Here is a 7,554-nt window from a genome sequence, read left to right as displayed (position 1 = left end):
TATCCTTATCATGCTCTTACGTAATACGACAGCTGCTTTCTCAACGATCCAGTCAGCAGGCTGATTGTAACCAGGGAGTAGTCTCACCTCCCCGTTGTAACTCACTGCCAAATAGCACCGGCAAACTGGCAATGCTCTCCTTCTTATTCCTGTATTTTCGTTATTTACGGGTCAATTTTTTTCGTTCGAAATGTAAAATCGATGACCATAGAATTTCTCAATAGAATATAAAATTGAAAACTTTAAAAAGGATAGGGAAAATTGAGTTCACTTTGAATGGTCTGCCACAGGCAGATATCCTTATCATGCTCTTACGTAATACGACAGCTGCTGGAGTCATCAAACCCTGGCTTGGCCTCCAGGTTTGTCACGCCTGAGCAGAAAGTTTATTTGCAATGGACAAGCAGGGCCGTTTCTTCCACCTCCCTGGGACAAGTACTTCGACTCCCAACTCCCAAACGACAAATATACGCACCCCACTTTGGGTACACCCCGGTTGGGGACTCGCCTCAAACGAGGGATTGACGGCATGTAGTGCTAGCTGGAGTGCACTGAAGAAAATGATTATGTGTATACAAGACAGTTTTTGGCGCATCAAGTTTTACAATCTCGGAAGATGATAGCACATGCGAAGTAAAGCTTTACCGAAGGCATTTTGCTTTACCTCGCTATAGCAGGTTTGATTGACTATGTTTTTCTTTGTTTGGAAGTCACAAAATTTATCTCGTTATAGCAGTTATTTCGTTATAGCTGATCTCGCTATAAGAGTAGCATTTTACATAGACTTGTGTGGAAGGAAATTTGGGACCGGGAAAATTTCCTCGTTATAACCGATATCTCGTTATAGCAGTGTTCGTTATACCGAGTTTCCCCTGTACTGGACAGACACATTTATAAGTTTATAGATAAGCACCTTTATCCAAAAGCCCATTTGGGGACCAAAAAAACCTTAAGATGATTCTCAATTCCATCACAAGGATGATTCTTGTCAAATGTGATAAGAATATGTTATTGAAAAAATTGCTTCCCTCACCCATACCTCCTGATTATTCCACCAATGGACTAGAGATTTGCACAAAGTCTCATTTGGCAGTTTTAAATATCACAGCTGGAGTAATAATAACACAGACAAGCATGACAGTCTGCAAGACTCTGGGAAGGTGGGGACTAATTACATTCTTGCTAGGTTTACTTTTTCAATTCCTCATAGCTTCATCTGGTAGAGTGCCTGTGGATTTCTTCTTTTCATCTTTTTGTTTGATGAGGAAGAGAAGCCGAGGCTGATGTACATGTGAAGAGTTTGTTTGCAAAAACCGATAAGTCCATATTTGTCAAATGGAGATATTTGCGATTAAAGGTCAATAAAAATAAAGAGAATAAGAAAATTTTTGCTTCTTTTGACCATAACTTCAAAAATGTACCTTTATATGTAGTGACCAATATATCATTTAAAAGGTATTATTTTGTACTTTATGACAGAGACCGTACTTCAAAATCTTCAAAAATGGACTTATCGGTTTTTGCAAACAAACTCTTCATGCATTACCAAATAAGTGATACCATTTTGCAAAACTTGCAGTGAAGTAAAATACCTCATAATAAGCCAGTTTGAAGTTAACTCATGAGCACATTGGTACAAATGACCTTTCTCTTTTTCTCATTTACACTGTAGTTAGTCATTTCACTCTTTTTTCAAAATTACATAATATATGTTGTAAAGCTTGCCTGATGCAACAATTTATTGGAATATATGTTCAAACAAAAAATAAACTTGGGAAGACAAGGTGGCCAGACTAGTGTGTCAATCAACACTTGGGGAAGCATCCATTTCTTTGGTTTGCATCGGACGCATTATCAATATTGCCAAATACCAGGCTTGCTGTCAGGTGGATGTACAGGCAAGCAAGAACCATTAATATGTGTAGAACCAACAGGAAAATATGCCCCCTTTTGATAATATGCACCACTTGAAACATAACCCCCTTTACCTGTAATGGATATGGAGTCTCTGTGAGAGATTTTCTCTTACCCTACACAAGAGTGGAAGAGTCAAGAACAAAAGAACTGTGTGCACCAGCTACGTTGGCTAGTGGGAAGCTCTCTCACAGCATTCGATCTGAAGAAGCCTACAGATCCAGTAGGCAAAGCCTCATCAAGAACAGGTAATTTGCGACTGACTGTGGCAAAATGAACTTTCAACCAAAGGAAAGGGTAAAGTGTGGCCAGAGCAGCATCAGGTAACCCATCAGCTTTTTGATTGCTGCTTGTGCCCACACAACCCACAAAGACGTGTCTCCTCAACCAACCCAGCTGCCTCTCGGTGCAGTTGCCACATTTGGCAACCCTAACAATACGTCGCCTGCCACAGAGCTAGAAAGGTAGATGTGACGTCCCAGGACTGAATGAACCTGTAGACCGTCCCTGACCAGGTACCTGTCGAGACACCAGCATTCACCATGAGCCTTGAGAGCATCAGCCAGACAGTGCAGGAAGGCCTCCATAGGTTGGATGTGAACCAGCTCCTTCTACTGGGAGAGAAGCTTCAGATCCCCACGACAGACATGGAAAAGGTAAGGGGGAATGTTACAGTGGGTTAGGTAAGTGTTTTGTTAGGTACTTTGCCAGGGAGTAGGTAAAGGAGATAGATGATACTGGACATGAATATCTGCGCCAGGTTGAAGCATACATCAAGGAGATAGTAGGAGAAGAAACCAAGGAGGAAACTGCAGAGCAGAGGAGTAAAATGCAGTTGGTAGGACAGTCCTCATGTCCCCTCTCTAGCACTACAGATGACAGAAAGCATTACTCTCTCCAACCTCCAGGGGCTCATCAAGAAGGAGTTCCATGTGATAGGCCATATCGGTGAGCCTCCACAGAAAGACAAGATAACTTTTGCAAACCTCAACAGGCAGCTTAAGATGGCGCAGAGCAAGGGATACCAAGAGGCTGAGATCGTCAAGGGCGTCCTTCGTGCAATCGGCCGTGGTATGAGGTTACGGAACTATCTTGAGAGCAAAGCAAATCTAACATTGTCTACACTGTGGGACATCTTAAAGGCCCATTTCTTACAGATGCTTGGCTTGCGACAAAAAGTCTTGCAGGCCTCCAAGAAAGCAGGTACCAATCTGCGATATAACCCAGCCCATGTGCAGCAAATGTTCCTGCATTCTCTGGCCAAAGGTTTTCAAAATGATAACATCCGGATGGACATGCGACCACTCCTAAGTTATCCTGAAGTGTCAGATGAGGTCTTGTTCCGACACCTTCATGCCTCAGAAACCAATGAGGTAGAAAGAGGAGGAAAACAGAAGACGAAACAAACAAAGATAAGCATGGTAGAGCTTGGGATGGGCAGCCTCCAGGAACAGCTGCCGGACATTCGGGCCGAGTTGGCTAGCCTGAAGAGCTCAACAGCACAGACCACCAAGAAGAAAAAGGCCTGACCGAGGATATGCCAAGCTTGTCAACAGCAGGATAAGGGTGCAGAATATGATCATTGCTTCGATTGTGGCAGTGGATACTTCTTACGAGGTTGCAGAAAGCATGAACAGGCGGGAAATGTGACGGGGTTGCCAAAGAGGGAAGTCTGGCAACCACAGAACCATAGGCAAATCAAAGTCCAAACTTCCATGCAGAGTATGAAGAAGCCATCGAAGCATAAACCACAAGCCATAATAACAGAAAGGAGACCATCTACTTTCCAATCCCATCCTCATACTAGAGTTGGTCTGGTAGGAGGACATCATAGGAGACTGGCAAACCTTTTTGGAGAAAAGCGCATGATGACATGTTGATTCAAAGGCATGTCCACCAATGCTCAATTTGATTATTGTGATATTGTCTGGGGGACTATGGGGATAGGACTAAAGACCAGACTTCAAAAGCAAAAAAATCGTGCCCTTCAAACAGTTATGGGCGTAAACTAGGAATTTCCCTCCGAATTTATATATTGTGAACTGAAAATTGATAAACTTGAAATTTGGAGGAAAAAGCGAACTCTTTATACAATGTATAAGATCGCACATGAAATGTTACCTCATGTTATTAGTAAACTTTTTCAATGTAAGAATAATGAGCACAACCTTAGACACGAAATGAACAATTTTCAATTAACAAAATTCCGTACTGAATTCAAAAAAAGAAGTTTGTCGTTTAGTGGGGTAAGACTTTGGAATAGCTTAATGAATTAGATAAAAGGGCTTGGTTGGAACGGTTTCTGGAGACAGGTGAATAATTTCATAATGTTTAATATTTGAGTTTAGTACACAACGGAGATTAGTATAAATAAGTGGGCGGGGGGATCAGTCTGCAATTAGCTGATTTCATTTGTGTACCTTCCTATGACTTTTCTGATAATTTTATTCTGTACATATTTGTAGGTCCTAAGTTTTGTACTTTTGTTATGCTGTTTTGTTTTGTTTTGTTTTGTTTTGATTTGATTTGTTTTCTTACTCATCTTCAGTTATGTAACTTTTGTATAGTACAATTCATTGTGTATCATGTATTTTTAACTCACAGACTGGCTGAAAAACAGCCTCCGGCTGAGCCTGGTACCGTGACAAAATAAAATAAATGAATGAAAATGAATGAATGACATCGGATCCCAAATATCTATTGTCTCCCATGCACGGAAGGATAGGCACGTGCCAAACGAGACCATCTAACCCATTACAGAATTGATGGAAGGACAGAATCTACAGCTTAAGGCAGCAAACGGCCAGGAAATTCCCTTTCTGGGATGGATGAAAGTTAGCTTCTCACTAGAGAACAAAGAAGAGGCTCCTGTCATCAATATTCCAATATTGGTTACTCAAGACTCTCTCAGTTCGCCAATTATTGGGTTCAATGTAATGAGTGAGATGGTGAGACAGCCTCCCTACATCGAAACCAAACAAAGCATTAACACCTTCCACAGTGCTTTCCGCTCCAGCCCAGCCATCGTTGACTCAGTTATAATTCTCCTACATATCATTCAGGAAGATGATGAAGTGGGTGTGGTAAAACATCTCAAGGGCTTTACAACAATTCCTATTAAAACAAACATCAACATTAATAACATGTAGAGTGACAGCCACGGTACCAATCTAATCCCCAACAGAGGTGTATTTTCAGCATGACTGTTGCGAACTCCATGATGGGTTGTGTTCAGTTGTAGGATTGGTCTGCCTTAAACCAGATTAAACCAGAATCAAGCTGGAAGGTAGAGATATTGGTAACAAATACCACAAAACATGACACCACTGTCCATGGCCCAACGATTTTGGTTTGGGTGCAATGAGCAGCTACCATCACACCAGGTCATGCCATGACTCCCTATGGGTTGCCAGAGGTGAAGGTTGCTGCAGTTACACCAGATACCACGGTTGATGATGATTTCATCCCTGATGTGGACTTATCCAACCTTAACACTGAATGACAAGAAAAGTGATAACAGGTTCTATGACAAGAAAAGAATGCATTTGCAAGGAATGACAATGATATACACTGTAGGATGCACTGAAGTCCTGAAAATGCACATCAATTTGACCGACCATTCCCAAGTACAATGCACAAACATGTCTATCCTCTGTCCACAATATCAAGAGGTCTGAAATAACATCAAAGATTTGATTAGCTGTGGGTTCTTTGAAAAGTCTACATCTCCTTATTCATCTCCGGTGGTCTGCGTTAGGAAGAAGGATGGCGGCTTACCGCTGTGCATAGATTACCGAGAATTGAATAAGAAGACCATCTGTGACCGCCAGCTAATACCCCACATCCGAGATGTCCTTGATGGGCTTGAAGGAAGCCAATGGTTCACTACACAAGACCAAGGCAAAGCCTATCATCAGGGGTATATGAATAAAGATAGCCAACCTATGACTGCATTTTGTCACCGCCTGGGGCCTATACCAATGGGTACGCATACCATTTGGCTTAAAGAATGCCCCAGCAATATATCAATGCCATATGGAACAAAACTTGGATAGCATAATTCATAGGTTTTGCATTGTCTACCTGGACGACATTATTGTATACAGCTGAAACTTTGACGAACACCTAAACCACATACAACGGGTCTTACAGAGGATGAAACAGCAAAGGGATAAAGTTGAAACTGGCAAAGTGTAAGCCATGTCAGATGGAGGTGAAGTACATGGGCAGGATCATCCCCAACAAGGGGTAGCGACAAGATACGAAAGATACAGCAGCACCCTAGTCCTTGAGAAATAAGTGCCCAAAGAATGTACGTGATGTGAGACAAGTGCTGGGTCTCAGATACTACCGCCAGTACATCATTGGTTTTTCCCGAAAAGCTAAGTCCCTCTTCGACCTGTTGAAGGGACTAACACACCATGACCCAAAACTAGACAAAAGGACCAGCAATCCAAAGTCCAGGAAAACAAAGGCAAAGACACTTTCAGTTCCATCAAGTCAACCCATCACACCGACAAATGACAATCAGATGATACTGGACAATCTCATCAATCAACTAACATTCATGGCCTACCCGGATTTTGACAGACCGTTTGCACTTTTCGCGGACGCATTGCAGGAGGGGCTAGGTGCGGTCCTGACCCAGGAACAAGATAGAAAGATTCGCATGATCGGATTTGGTTTTAGGACCTTGTCCCCTGCCGAGAAGAACTATCACCTGCATATGGGCAAATAAGAATTTCTTACCCTATTTGTTCGAGTGTTTCATAGAAAAGAATGCACGGATGATATATCATGTATAATTAGTAACCAATTAATCTAAGATAGATAGGAAGACCTGTACTATACAACAAAATATGTGCACACCCTGTTATGGTACTAACAGTCCCAGGGATGGGATTAATGCAGAAATCGTGGAGGACCGATCTCCAACATTTTATGATTATGATGACGATATATTCATACAGAAACACTCATAAAGGAATATGTCCTTTGATTGACTAAGGTCATCATCTTTGTAATGGTAATGAAATGTTTATTATGCACACAGCTAAAGAAGCGATATATTTACGGTTATACCATGTCTGCTAATGTCATGGAAGACATTATTTTTAAGAGGGGGAAGATGCAAAACCCACAGGAAAATATGCCCCCTCCCCATTTTTTGTTTGTTTGTTTGTTATATAATCAATGTACCACTTGAAACATAACCGCATTTACCTGTTAATGTATATGGAATCTCTCTGAGAGATTTTCTCTTACCCCTACTCAAGAGTGGAAGAGTGGCGCAGCTTCATGCATTCTGCAGAGGCACTGAACAAAAGCCCTGACAAGCAGCGTGTATCCATGTGGATTGAACGTCTTACCCATACACCGCATACAGTGTCTACTACCGGCCCTAAGGAAACTACACCATCAGGCGCCAGTGAGGCATGGCCTTTCTGGTCTTGCTGCAATCGCCTAAGAAGTGCTGTCGGCCGCTGCAAATCCAACTTCGCAAAGTGTGGGTATATAGTGAGAATGATGACACCATCTGCCTGTGTGGAGAGGAGCAGATTATGCAACATCTCCTTGTCTGCCCACTTCTACCAGAGCCTTGCACACAAGAAGATCTGGCAGCTCTGACGCCCTGTGCCA

This window comes from Diadema antillarum, unplaced genomic scaffold (assembly GCF_040938485.1).
Source record: "Diadema antillarum isolate AM-2024a unplaced genomic scaffold, OU_Dant_1.0 scf00000002, whole genome shotgun sequence".
NCBI classification, from domain to species: domain Eukaryota; kingdom Metazoa; phylum Echinodermata; class Echinoidea; order Diadematoida; family Diadematidae; genus Diadema; species Diadema antillarum.
The sequence above is the reverse complement of the archived record's forward strand: the minus strand, read 5'-3'. Positions refer to the sequence as shown.